Source organism: Sitophilus oryzae, unplaced genomic scaffold (assembly GCF_002938485.1).
Source record: "Sitophilus oryzae breed Bouriz unplaced genomic scaffold, Soryzae_2.0 scaffold_1720_pilon_pilon, whole genome shotgun sequence".
In the NCBI taxonomy this organism is placed as follows: Eukaryota; Metazoa; Arthropoda; class Insecta; order Coleoptera; family Curculionidae; genus Sitophilus; species Sitophilus oryzae.
In genome coordinates this window covers 795204-809672 of record NW_022146414.1, presented here as the reverse complement: position 1 = coordinate 809672, position 14469 = coordinate 795204, and the positions used below count along the sequence as shown (strand labels likewise).

At 32.2% G+C, this 14469-nt stretch overlaps 1 long non-coding RNA gene across 1 annotated transcript; it reads left to right on the top strand.

Moving 5' to 3' along the window:
• Positions 1-13049: 13049 nt before the first annotated feature.
• LOC115881439 lies at positions 13050-13989 on the top strand. The gene is made up of 4 exons (XR_004050047.1): positions 13050-13241; positions 13439-13513; positions 13736-13913; positions 13972-13989. It is a non-coding gene; the product is annotated as an uncharacterized LOC115881439 (long non-coding RNA).
• The last annotated feature ends 480 nt before the right edge of the window (positions 13990-14469 follow it).

Below are 14469 nucleotides of genomic sequence, written 5' to 3'. Positions count from 1 at the left end.
CTTTATTTTGAAATCCACACACAGACATAAACTATTTTAGTTTGGTATTTTGTATCGTCACATTTAGAAACAGTAGCTGCTGAAAACGGGAACATCTTGGACACAAGTTGCAGAAAATGTTTCGAAACAGTTCCTCTAAAAGTTTTGATCCCGCATCGAAACATTTCAGGAAACAGCTAGTGCCACCACAATGGAAACACATGTAATAAAGCCATATAAAATACATAGGTTTCGAAAACGTTTCCTATTTGTGGCATACCGCTTCCATTTTGTGTCAAGAAAGGGACACAATTATTAGAAACATTATCTAAAATGTGTCCAAAAATGCTACTTGGGAAGATAAGTTTCAGCTAATCCTTGCCTTGCTAGTTCATCAGCTTTTTCGTTGCTTTGGATGCCGCTATGCCCGGCAATAATTTAATTCTATTCTTTTCTGAGATGGAGTTCTGATTCTGATTCTGGAGGCATGAAAAATGTGTGTTTTTCTATTGTTTACAAAATTATGTGGCACTTATTTTTAAATTTCTTGCTTTAAAATGGAGTCAACTGCAAAAAATTGAATTCCAACTAAATTTGCATTTTTATTTAAAATTTTTCTTTTATTAGGCTTAAGTTTAAACTTTGTTTATATATTCTTAAAGTTGTTCAACCGACTAGACAAAATGTGCTGCCAGCTGGAAGACAAATCGTGAACCATTCGGGGCGGAGTAAAAAATATCGATTATTTTCGTTATTTTCCTCAGAGTAATGTAATAATATAGCCCGGGTTTCTACGAACTTTAATAGTGATCAGCTGATTAAGAAATTTAAATTCTAAACCGTATTAACAAAGAAATATAAATTGTGGATTTCATTTTGCCTGTTATTTTACGAATTCTAAACCGTATTAACAAAGAAATTATTATTTCGATAAAAGTTGGTACATACCTTACTTTAATTTATGATAATGCTAATTGCTATTAATATTTATTTTAGATTATTTTTAAAGTTAAATTGACCTATTTTAATTTTATTTAATTTTTTATAAAAAACATTTCACTTTTTAGATTATTTTATTCTAAATTGAGTGCTTTACGAATTTTACGATATTTTTTTTTGAAAACATAAAACTTTTTACATTTTTGATGCCAATTAATTGGCATGGTATTATTGGTATGGGAATTAGCCAAGAAAGAAAAGAATTGGCTATAACTTTTAATTTTTCGAAAAAAAAACATATTATACCTATATCGCTGAAAAGCTTAAAGAATGGCGCTTTTTATGAAGTCATGGCCAACTAGGGTTTCCCTTTAAAAAAAAAACATAATGTTTGTGTCATATGTCAAAAATGACAGGCTTTAGAAAAAAAACACAAACTCATTAGGTATGTGATTATCTACAACTTTTATCGATCGATGATATCTACCGATCGATGATATTTCACATATAATTTTACATATAAAATGACAACGATCTTCATTTCATAGCCATCGTTGACGCCGTTTTTATTCGATTATACGGTACATTATAATGGTATTAGAGACAAGTTTTAAAATAGCCAAAATTTGTTTTTTTCGAAATGTCTAGTAAGCCTTGAACTTCTCCGAAAAATCCGAAAGGCGCATATATTTATGACCCCGCAAAACTGCAATTCTTTCCCCATTTAACCGACTCTCTATATCCAGTAGTTTCCGAGATACCCATAGAGAACATCGTAGGAAACTCACCTTGTGTAGTATTTAGAAACTATTATTATTATTTGACTAGATTAATTTGATTAATAAGACTCGATTAATTTAATTTAAAATAAATTTGATCTGATTTTTTTTCGTATATTCTACTACCAGAAAACCAAAATTATATGATAACGCACTTTTCCACGAAGTTGAAGGAAGATATGTATCTATCACAATACTCAATAGAATTACTACAATTAGAAGAAAAACAAAAAGAAAAAATACCCAAATACCTTCACCTACATCTACAAAATAAACGAATATAATCTCTTATAAAAGGACTACACAACTACTTCTTGTATTTTACACTGAAAAAATTATCAAATTTACTAATTAATCAAACAAAAAGAAAAAATAACCACATTATCCCTTCACCTACTACTTAACTACAAAATAATAAACTATAAAAACACTACTAAACTATTTCTGGTATTCTACACTAAACATTATAATTAAACTTAATAAAGTTAATCTAATTTTACACTACAACCACTACAACTATAAAGAAATAAGAACATTTTTTAAAACTAGAAGAAACAGAACTCTCGATACAAAATGCGACCAGTATTATTGATCTATTATACTGGCGGACTCAAAGAATATAAAATACTTTAAAAATGTGCATTCAAAAAGAAAAATATCGTGAAAATTATCTAAACAAACATTTTTTTTCTTATCAGTGAAAATTTGACAGTTTTAACATTTTTCTGCTTTGCGCTGAATAAGAGAATTCATGTCATGTTTCTATTGGAGAAACTTACTTATAAAGAAATAACTTCCTCGCCAAATAATCCCGAAATTGCCCACTTCCCACTAAACTTATCTTAATAGACACAAAGCATCTGGTCGATTAGTAACCAATTGGCACGGTCCGAAAATTATCGATTTTTATTTTCTCTGTTTTTATTGGTCGCTTCAAAATTCAGAGTAACAAAAAATATTTTTCTGTAGTAAAAGACTGTGAAATACGCCCCGCCATCTGGTGCTTTACATCCATAAACGTCTTAGGTTGAGCTACTTTAAAAATTCATATACAAGGGTTTAAATTACCTCATTTTATGAACATTATGTTTAATTTTGTTTTATTAATTTCTATTAAAAACTCGAACTATATGATGATATAATATTACCAAAAATACTCTAAACAAAGTTTTTGAAAAAATTGAGTTAAATAAGAAAGTTTAAACTCATTTTTGTTAATGAGTCCTTTAGGAGAAGTTTAGCCAGAGTTGAGAAGTTTTATACCTGCTTAAAAATGTATGGTTTTTCTTATATACATATAAAGAGCTTAGTTTAAGCAGAAACTTGTAAAACAGAATAGTTAAAGTAGCCTTCATACAAATACTCCTTTAAAAAACAAAGTAATTTTATATAAATATTTGTAACAGCAAAAAATATGGCAGGGGTATAAATATTTTCTCAGTTTTATATTTATACTCGTATTTTCTTCTTTATTAAGTTCATATATTAACTTTTTTTGCGAAGAAACATATTTTGCTTTATGGCTTTATATAAATATTTTTTTACATAAATAACAGAAATTTTTATATATTTTTTCGCATTTTCATTGTTGATGCGAAATCAATATAAGGTTTTTGTTTTCAGTGAAAAAATATTTACTGAAGACCAAGAATATGTTGACATTTAAAAAGTTTCTGTATAATTAAGAGTTTTTAAAAATAACTCGGCAAAAAACTTTTTGAAAAAAACATAATAAAAATAAACTCACAGAAAAATATTACTTTGAACTTTGAAAAAAGTTTATTTTGTAATGCTTTATTGATAAATAATTCGTTTTCAAATAAAAATAGAATATACAGGGTGAGTCTTAAAGAATGGAAATATTTTTAAGGGTAGTGTATTTCGACCCCAGAAACACGTCTGAGATTTTTTTTCGTGAAAAAAAAGGAATAGAGAAATTTATACTAACATTTATGTAAGCTTAATCACGTGACAAAATGTTTATTTGGTATAATCTATACCGGGTGCGTCTCTAAAGTGGCTCACCCCTATAACTCTATTATTTTTTCAGATAAAACGACGAGATTTGGTATGTTAGAATATTACATAAATTGGGATTGATTGGACATATTCAATTGTTTTCTGTCACTTCCGGTTTTACTGGAAATTACTACAACTTTAGATTTTTAAATGACACCCTCGGTATTTTTTTACTTTATTTGACAGAAAATGACACTCTGAATCGAATGACATATCATATGTCAACTTTTGACATTTTCGCATATGGTTTATTTGAAACTGTAACATGCGGTTCATAACGACAATTTGACTCAAAATACCAAGTGTGTGGTATCAAAATATTCGTAAAAAAATGCTTTTTCAAAATATGCTAATGAGTCACCCTCGTTCCATTTGAAAAAATTGAGATATGACTAAAAATACGATTTGGGCATCTTTTAACCGGCCAGGACAAGACACTAAAAACATTAGACGACCAAATCTATTTTTCCAAGGGTCCTTGATTAAAAATTAGTGTTTTTAACACTGTCATGGCACTCTAGATTGAAATTTAAAATAAAATTTGTTTTTGAGCGAATATGTCAAAAGTTGACATATGATATGTTATTCGATTCAGTGTCATTTTCAATCGAATAAAGTAAAAAAATACCGAAGGAGCCATTTAAAAATCAAAAGTTGTGGTCATTTCCGGTGAAACCGGAAGTGACAGAAAACGATTGAATACGTCAATCAATCCTAATTTATGACTCGGATTCAACAGCGTTTAAAAGCAAACTGTGTAAAATAAACATGCGTCTAGCTCCACTCAACCAGAAGAACGGCGGGTGACGTCACAGCGGCAAGGCGCGGTAGAGAGCGTTTACCCGGCCATTTAAGTTAACAATATTTAATTATTTTATATTAGAGGCAATTCTTAACCGATATCAACGATTTTTTTTTGTTCAATTTGTAATTATATGAACTACTTTTTAAAGCCATTATTTAAAAACACGCATTTTCCTCATTGAAGATGTCAATCAATCCCAATTTATGTCATATACAAACGTACCAAATCTCGTTTTTTTATCTGAAAAAATAAAAAAGTTATAGGGGGTGAGCCACTTTTGAGACGCACCCGGTCGGTATATGATTAATACGTATTATTTAAAATAAAATTACTAGTTAATTTAAGATATGTTGCCGAACCTAACCGAATTATAACTTTGCATGCTATCTGTCTTCTTCATGCTTAAATTCTCACGTCTGGATATAGCATGGTAAAGTTTCTACCGTTTACTAACTAGTAGTCTGGATGTATTCATTAGAAACAGATTATAACTGCAATTTGACCTAGGATAAAGTTAAGGATCTAGAGGAAGGAATTCGAGTAATTTCCGATAAACTAATCGGAAATAAATATGGCTTATTTGTAAAGCCAAAATTCCAATTTAAACTATACCCATTAAGGAAGCAAATAGGGGCGGTGATATACCAAGCTTTAGTATTTTCTTATGAAAAGTGTTTTAATTTTTTAAATTATGTTGCGGAAGTGAAACCTTTGAATAAAAATATTAAGGATGGATCCTATATATAAAGATTTGAGTTTGGTTAAAGTAAAATAAAATACTAATTCATAACAATACACCAAACCAAAACACTTTTGCACTGGACGCGCGTTTCGCTAACCATGTATGTGTTATTGAATAGTGTATTCTATTTTTATTGTTTAATAATAGCTTTTTTTTATACAAGACGATTATATGGTATTTTATCGTCGACCGAAAAGATTAATTAACGAGCGATGAAATCGCGAGTGAATTAGTTTCGGGAGACCATAATGCAATTTTATCGTCGTGTATAAAACAATATTTAGTTATGTTTTCAAAAATATTCAGAAATCATTATTTCAAGGAATTTATTACGAGTAGAAAAAATATTGTGCTGGGTTGGCGTTGTGTGTGGTTTCTATGTAATTTGACAAATAACACAAGTATACACGGTTTTGGACCTGAGCAACTAAAAGCAATTTCTAAGATTATTTTTGGAGCTGAATCCAATCAGCAGTCCATTTTTTAAGATTGGTTCTAGTTTTCGAAATATTCAATAAACTCATTATTTTACTATTTTTGACCGTTAATGGTCATTTATTGAATTAAACAATATAAATCAGAAATGAACAGAGGCTGAACTGAGTCTTTTATACTCCTTGGGATCTGTTTCACGGAGTAGGGTCCAACAGTAATCGCTCATCATGCCTTCGTCCCAAATTCCTTGGTATCGCCTTTCGATTTTCGCTATATCTTGGTTTAGCCGCTCTCCTTGCTCGTCGCTAGTGTCGCCTAAGTTTTGTGGAAAAAATCAAGATGTGAATGCAGAACATGTATCATGAAAGACATTCGAGCTCCTATCTTGTGGTAATTTTGCAACAAAGTGTCGATTACTTGCTTGTAATCCGGTGATTTATGATTACCGAGAAAGTTGTGAACAACACTTTGAAACGATGCCTATGCTGCTGCCTCATCAAGCGTTAAACATTTTGTAAACGTTGCGTCAGCCATTAGTTTTCGAATATCAGGTCCGAGAAATATTCCTTCTTAAATTTTTGCGTATGACAGTTTTGGAAACAACTTGGTTAAGTACTGGAAACCGATCCTTCGCTATTGAGCGCTTTGATAAAGTTCTTAATAAGGCCAAGTTTAATGTGAAGAGGTGGCAGTAAAACGTTCTGTGGGTTTACAAGTGGTACAGAAGACACATTTTATTGTCCTGGCTCATAGTGGATACGACTCGGCCACACCGAAAACTAGAGCCAATCTTGACAAACGGATTTAAGATCTGAGTTCAGGGCATCAAATAACGTTAAGAATCGTTCTCATCTGCTCCGGTCCAAAAGTTGTCCCGAATTTGTAAACTTGTGATAATTAGAGCTGTCTCTTTAGTTGTCAGTTTTGAGTCAATATTTTTTAATTATTCTCTTTCGTGTCGATTACTGATTGAATTGGAGCCAGAAATGGATCAAAACGAAATAAGTAAATTACCAAGAGATATTCAGGCTGAGGCGACAAACGCCACATCCAAATTACTTCCATTTAAATCCCGAATAACTTATGAAAAGAAATACAAAAATTTTCAAAAATGGAAGCAATTAAAAAACGTGCGAGAAGAAAGATCAAGTGAAAACATACTTTTAGCATATTTTTCTGAAAAATCAAAGAAAATGCAGCCGTCCAGTTTATGGTCGTACTATTCAATGCTAAAAAGTACAATACTGGTCAATGAAAACATTGATATTTCAAGGTTAAGGATAAGTTATGCCGTTTAAAATTCCGTAGTAGTATAGTAACATCTAAATTTTGTAGATATAGCAAATTCATAGCTTTCTTGAAGCAGTCATGTAGCGGTTACAAACTGAAAATTTATCGCCTAATTCAAAAAATACGTGAAAACAAATCTGTACCTCAGAAGCAGTTGGGCTGAAGTCCACTTTTTTACTAAATGTTGTTTATGGAATTTTTGAACATACCATTATCATAGCTTTCTGTTGCAGAAAGGCTGGAGTCGAATATATGATAAGAAAAAAAAGCAAATAGTGGACAGATGTCCTTATACCTTTAGTGTTTAGGCACTTCACATTTCTCGCTCTTCTATAAAATTATAAAAACTGGACTTCAGCCTAAGTGCTTCTGAGGTATAGAAATATAGGGTAGAAAATGATGACGTAACTGCCACTGATCGAAAAACAAACCGTATGTACGAAAAAGCAAACGATTTAGCTAGAAAAGGAGCAAACACCCCCCCCCTAACTGGACAAGAACCGATCCACTTTCCAAGTGGAAACCAACTTAAAAGCGGAACTCAAGAATCTGGAAGACTCCATCCGTAACCTGGATTGGGAATCCTCCGACAGTCTAAGGATGTGACTCGAAGTTATTTTTCAGGAGTTACGACCGAGAAAAATCAAAAGGTTTCTTTCCGTGGAATTAAGTAAGAACACTCTTCGGATTGTGACGGGCTTTTTAACAGGACTCTGTATCCTCAATGCCCTCAATGGAGACCTCAGTAGTAGTTCAGTCATTGGTGATCAAAAAGGGGGTCTGTTTGGAAAAAAGTCCGGAAGTTTTGAAACTTTGCAGGTTTATAGGTTTTGGGGTCCCTAACTAAAATCCATAAAATGCACATTTCCAGACTTGCCGCCGGCACCGCCATCTTGCCAAGATGGCAGTCAAAATCGGTATTTTGTAAATATCTCGAAAACTATGCGTCGTTTGCAAAAATTTGAAGAGAGCAAAATTAAATAGAATAAAATTTGCTATAAAAAAGGTTAATTGAAAATTTTCGCTAGTCAACCGTTTAGGCACAAAAACCCTGGAATTTTTACAATTTTGCGTAAAGTATGAAATACATAATATAGTCGATTTTCCGAAATCACCACCGTCACGCCACTGATGGAGTGAAATGACAGAAAGACAGACGAAACTCAACCGTGTTGTCATATTTATGTACCCATCTCTTTTTAACTCTCATAAAAGTGCCAAACCATGTATGATTCTAAAAAATTGAGTTTTATGAATGGAGTGTTCTGTCTACCTATATTTAGATGTCTTTGTGCTGGACAGCATTCATTGCGAACTTACCACCAGGTTCAGCATTGGTCTGGTTGTACAAAAGATGCCGATGAATGGGGTTAGAAGAAAACAATAACAGGCATTACTCCAGCCAAAACGTTGAAAGATGCAGCTCTAAAATCCCTATTGGCATTTTTATTCTGTAAATGCAAAACCAACAACTATGGTAAAGCCCGCGGATGCAGAAAAGCAGGGTTAAAATATTCAATGATTTGTGCATATTGCAATGGGAAATCCTGTGACAACGTCACTGAAGTGTCACTCGATGAATCCGATGAAGAGGAGTTGGACTTGCCTGTAGATATCCCTCTGGCGGCTGAAGATGAAGAGTTGGACGTATTGAGAGACCACCCTGATGAGCCCAGCACAGCAGACACGATCGACTTTGACATCAATGAGTCAAATCCATCGGGCTTGTGCAGATAAGTTAAAGTTTTTAATTTATCTAATGAGTAGGCCTCCGGGGAGACCACGTTAAAATAAACGCGCCATGTACTTTACCTCTTGGGTGGTGTGGAAACAAGTACACATTTTCAATAATTAAAATTAATTATTTATAAATTAATGAGCGATACGCCACTGTTTTATGACAAAATTGAAGAAACTAAACTAAAACTAGTTTTAGTGAACCCTAATCGACATTCCGATAAAATACCGATTTTGGGCACCATCTTGGCAAGATGGCGGCGCCGGCGGCAAGTCTGGAAATGTGCATTTTATGGATTTTAGTTAGGACCCCAAAACCTATAAACCTGCAAAGTTGCAAAACTTCCGGACCTTTTTCCAAGCAAAAATCCCCAATGACTGAACTATAGATTAAAGCTAAGAAACAACATCAAATGCAGATTTTGTGGGAAAAATGGGAAAACACCAGAACATCTCATTACTGAGTGAACCGAGATGACAACCATTCGTGCTATAAACTTTGGTACGACTGATATCCCAGATGTAAAACTAACCTCTGTAAAACAGTTTCAGATACTGGCTTTTGTCAAAGCTCTGGGACTGTATGATGAGTTATAACTCAAGAGAGGGAAAGGGACAGAATAGATCTACAAGATCGTGGTGATTAACTTCCTCCCCCCCCTCAAAATCTACAATCTAAACTGTATATAATACAGAATACTTATAACGATAAAATAAATATTTTATCGTCTACCCAAAATATTTTTTAAAAATCGAAAGACATACTCAATCTCCTATAACAAACGCGTCTTGTGTCTCCTTATTTTGGAAATCCCAATTCTCTCAAGCTTTAGCTCAACAACGTCTTGTATTTCTCCGAGCTTACGTATCTAATTATATTTATTTCCGACAAATTTATTTTACGAAATTCCCCATTCTACCGTTCTTTCATCCTGAATCTCACTGTTCTTCCCATATCTCGCTACCATGGAACTTTTAAGGCTAAATAAGTGTAACGAAATGAAAATAATAAGTACACAGCAGTCAGATAATTAGTTTCACGGATTCTGGAGGAGGGAACACTCTGGATACGACTCTTTTAAGTAGTTCTGAGAAGAGATGTTTTCTTGAACAACGGCAAAACAATTTGGAAGCAATTATGGCCGAACTTAATTTACTTAACGTATTTTAACTGAGTTTTTAGTCACTAAACATGCATTTAGAAATCGAAGCCAAATCTTAAAAAAGTTCTGGGTGTCACATTTGTGTTTTATGTGGTTTCTCGTTTATGAGTAGAGATTCAAAAATGCGGTTTTCACATCACTGTACTACTTTTTTTATGAAACTATAGATGCTACACACAAATTTGTCTTAGCTGTCTTCATTTCTGAATTACAAAGGCGCATTTGAAAATGTTGCTTTTTTGATTCTCTTGGTATTTTGATTAGCTTATAACGTTGCTTATAACTTATCGAAAAGGTGAAAACTAAGTTCCGTAGAGTATTTTGCGTAGGCGTAACTAGTGTTTTGCTGGAAGCTGCTCATTTTCGAAATATGACTTAAATTTGTGTTATTTCTTAAATGTGAGACTTTGTGTATTTTTTTAAAATTTTATTTGCCTTATATGAGCTTTCTACAAATATAATATTGTTACGGATTCCGTGGTTCCCCTAATTCAAACTCACGATAAAACACTTAATGACTTTATTTTTTAACTAGAAACACAATCACTCTATACAATACAAATATACTAATAACTCTAATTAACGATTTTCTATGTAATAGGTACCTTCGCCAAATCTACATTTCGCTATTACGGAGCACTGTTCAAAACAGTGGCGTAACTATCGATGTGCCGTGTGTGCGAAGCACACGGGCCCGGGGTATTTCCATATCGGGGTATTTCCATATCTATCACATGCTATCGCGAATCAAGCAGAATCGGGCGATCCCGAACTAAGTTCTTATCTATCACATGTCTTCTTAACTACTTCACTAGCACACGCTATCGCGAAAATAACTTATTACTTTATACTTGTTCTTGTGCAATTTTGTAGCTGTGTATTCCTTTTTATTTTGCAAAATAAAAATAACTGGAAATATGTGATTTTTCATTAGAGCATTAAATTTGACAAAAAGTAAATTTGCTGTATTGTCACTGGATTTCTGTACCATCAAATAGAAATAAAACTAAGCTAGTTGTAGCATCAAAAAGAGCAAGAAAAATTATACTGGCCAAACTAGTTAACTCAAAATCACAAAAAGTCTAGTTACCTAATGGTTGTATTAAGGGGACGATAAGGCAGCTGAGTTACGAGAGGTGCCCCGAAACTGCCACTTTTTTAAAATCACCCTGTAGCTCAGTAACTAAGAGGGCCACGACAAATCCTATTAGGGCATCTCTCATTTTGTCAAAAAGTAGCCGACTATTGTGAAAACCTATTCATAAGGGTAACAAAACACATGAAAATGGGATACCCTGTAGGTACAAGGTATTCCATTCGTAAAAAAATATCTTATTATCGCACCCTGCATACGAAGGGCATAAAAAAATTGCTATAGCACTTAAATTCAATTTGTTCTTGTTTCAAATAATATCGCGATTACCTGTGCTGGTTATGACGGCAATTCCCAATACTTCTTTCTTAACATGTTCATGTTCCTATTTACATTGTTTATTTTAATTTAGTTAGTTTTGTTGTTGTTTTTTGTTTTGATTTTATTTATTTGATATTTTATATGTTTTGGGTTACATAAGTCTGAGTTGCAGTAACAAATAATACTATATAAAAATTAATTTGATAATGTTATGTCTAACCTAAAATATGAGTGCATATTATTCAGATTAGTATTGAAATATGTAGGTGTAATAGGGGGCCCGGTAAAATTTTAGCACACAGGTCCGTGAGTCTGTTGTTACGCCACTGGTTCAAAAACTGACTAAACTGCGCCTTATATAGGGTGGTCCGAATTGTATTCCGGAAACTACGGCAGCATATTCTGTAGATGAAAATAAGTTAAAAAGTTTGTATAAATGTATATATATACTAAAATGCTTAGTTTCGATACAGGGTGTAGAAATTTCATATTTATTTCGATTTTTCCCAAATAATTTCTGAAGTAACGTCAATATTTGAATGAAAATTGGTGTCTGGAAGTTTTTTGACTTGAGAAATTTGATTTTGATGTGAATATGACTACCATTTGTAGCGGGCGCCACCTACATGTGTTTTAGCTGTTTTGAAGTGTAATAACTTTTCGTCCGCACCTGTATAAAACTACTGAGTGAAAAAATATACATTTACGGGACTTTCTACGAAAAAAATGTCTCTTGGCTCGCTAATCGCTACGATCAACCGTTCTGAAAATATTTACAATAGAAATAGTCAATACATGTCATTATTGACAAAAAATAAACACATTGAGTAGATAGTTAAAATTAAATTGAGTTATATTCGACTGAAATAAGAAATTAAAGAAATTTTTATTTTTTTAAATTGATCATAATATTTTCTGGGAAAAAATTATGATAAAACAATTTCTGTTGAACACAAAAACATTTCAAATTTATGAATTCAGTCTATGGAGTGTAGAGGTGAGGAGAAACAACTCTTACGGGACTTTTATTGAAAAAGTGGTCACAAAATGGGAAGAATAAGGGTTCGCCAAATAACCACAGTGGCGCTAAAAACGCATGATTCTAAAAAATGAAAAGTAACCATAGATAAGAGAATAAAAATAAATATAACCAAACATTACCCAAAAAAATTTTGTTTTTATTTTTCAGACAGAGTTTTTGAATATAAAATAATTATTGTTTATCAATATTTTGTGCTTTATTTATTATTTAACAATGGTTAAAGTGTGTGTGGTGCGTAGTTGATTGAATAGCTGATGGAAAAATAAAGAGCAAAGGCAAAGCCTACGGTATGTAAAATACATAATATAATTCAGTATTGTATTATTTGTATTATATGTAAAATTAGAGTCAATCAAAAGTGTAGTAAACATTTTCGTAAGATTATTGACATACATGTTACAAAGTATATTTTTACAATCCTTTTATAAAGTTACAACCTAAATAAAATTTATTTTTAATGATTTTAAAGTTTGACAGATATGTACAAATTGTTGGCATTTTTTAAACAAGTAAAAGTAGGAAATACATAAAATTGTAGGTACTTTCAAGAAATATAGTTAACTGTAAGTGCTGTATTTTAATAATCTATCAAAAATCAAAATCATCAGGATAATATTAGGTATTGATTTTCAGACAAGAATTAGATTACAGTGATGGTCAAAAACATTTAGATATTGCTTTGAAATCTACAGATAAGGTATGGCAGTTTCACTTTAAAGAACAAGATGTTAAAGTTTGTGATAAAATTGTCATCAGAAATACTGTCCACTTCAGTATTTACATAGGAAAATATTGGAGGATGAAGCTCTACCTACTGCCTCAGGTTAATTTAAATTCTGAATTGCAACAACAGCAACAAGCAAGAAGGGCGCCATTAAATGAATATTATACACATAAGTACCGTATGATTGAATAAAAACGGCGTCCAGTTGGCTTGGACATGACGATCGATGGCATTTCCTATATAAATTTACATATAAAATGACAGCGATCTTCATTTCATAGCCATCGCTGACGCCGTTTTTATTCGATCATACGGTATTATTATACACAGAAAGAGTAATGTTATACACATAAATATTAACATTTTGTAGAGCAACAACACAATAAAAAACCAAAATATGAACACCAGCAACTAAAACAGGAACCATTAAATGAATATTACACACGTAAGTACAATTTGATCGATCGAATAAAAAACGGCGTCAGCGATGCCTATGAAATGAAGATTGCTGTCATTTTATATGTAAAATGATATGGAGAATGTCATCGAGATGTTCATTTCCAAGCCCACTGGACGCCGTGTTTTTTCGATCATACAGTATTATTATACACATAAATAATAATATTATACACATAAACATCCCTTGATAAAGATCAACATTTTGTAGAGCAATAACAGCATCAAATAATGGAAATAATGGACCCTACTGCTCAAATCAAAAACAAAATTTCATCATTACCACTTTATTGGTTATATCAATAAAAGAAATTATTGAGTTTATGAGTCTAGATCCTACAAGCAAGCAGATCTATCACATAATTTAAAATGAAGATTTATCTATTATAGTATGTATAAACACTTTGCATCTTTTATTCAATGTTGTAATGAATTAACAAATTGCAGGTAATTTATTCTAATAATGAAAAAGAAACTTTGGATCAAAAAATATTTTCTTCTGATGAGGCTTATGAATATTAAAGTCTGTTGAAGTTTGGCCATTATGTGTTGGTATACAATTTATTTATGATGTTACAGTAGTTAAACCATCCGAATACAAAACATATTTAAAATCCACTATTCTTAATGAACCAACTTGAGAGGAAGCTAAGAGAAAGGTTCTATTGGGTGGACTACAAGAAAAAGGGACATATACATGAGGATCTGGAAGGGCTATAACATTACGTCTCAAGCCATGGAACAATAGGAAACGAAATTCAAAGGAAAATATTACAATACGTGGGATGCAAATTATAGTGCAAAGAATTGAGAAAAAGAATTATTAAAAGTAGTTATAGTTATGATAGTTAAACCATCCGACTACCAAATATATTTAAAATCCACTATTCTGAATGAATAGCAACTACCAACTTGGAAGGAAGCTGCGAGACGATTCTATTGGGT